Source organism: Odontomachus brunneus, unplaced genomic scaffold (genome assembly GCF_010583005.1).
Source record: "Odontomachus brunneus isolate Ranch 3 - 2012 unplaced genomic scaffold, Obru_v1 Obru_scaffold_001, whole genome shotgun sequence".
NCBI classification, from domain to species: domain Eukaryota; kingdom Metazoa; phylum Arthropoda; class Insecta; order Hymenoptera; family Formicidae; genus Odontomachus; species Odontomachus brunneus.
The window spans coordinates 9,942-10,915 of NW_022639451.1; positions in this window are offsets into that span (position 1 = coordinate 9,942).

The window sequence follows — 974 nt, forward strand, 5'->3', positions numbered from 1 at the left end:
ACACTAATTGAATTTACACTTTTTTCAGCGTGCACAGACAATTTTGTAGCACATTTTACTATAAAATTTCTTCTAAGTAGTGATGTATCTTTTTCTTTAATGTGAACTCACAGCTACGTTCCAATATCTACTATTGGTACTGAAACTCTATATGTGTACGTAACACAAACTATAGATCTTCAATACTGGTAGTGAATATCAGAACACAGTCATTATCATCATTGAACTTTATTACATCAATGAAATTGTTTTATTTTATTTATAAGTTTACGCTAGACGAAAAGATACATGATTGATTTAATGTTTATTGCTCACGTAATGCGTATACATCAACTGGAAAAGGAAAAAAATGAGAGATGGAGAACAATATAGGAATGAAGGAATGGAGAAGTTATTTCAAAAGTCTATTAGAAGGTGAGGACAAATATGGAGAGGGGATAAAAAGGAGAGAGATGCAAGTCGATCAAGATCAAGATCAAGAAGAGAATAAATTATAGGAAGGAGAAATATTGGAAGCAGTGAAGAAGATGAAGAAGAAAAAAGCATGTGGGGAGAATGGAATACCTAATATAATTCTTAAAATTCTACAATTTTTGTAAGAAACACTTTCTAAAAAATATAACATAACATCAAAATTATGAATATTTTATTATCTTACTCACCTCTTTATCCACTTGCTTTTCCGTGAATATCGTGGACGAGAGAGAGATAATTTTCTAATCTTGCTTCCTTCCTTCATTTTTAAAACACACAACACTTCACTAAGCGTTTATAAGAAATATATTGGCAGTAAGGTTATAAAACGAAACCTGAATAACATCTCTTTTATCTAAACTTACTGCGCGGCGGGTCATGCAACTGACGGTCGCGGCTGTCAGTCTTAGGAGCGTTGAAATTATAAATAGCGCATCTATGTAAAAGGTGTGTTGAATAAAATTTGTTTCCAAGAGACATCACACCTATATGATAACAAC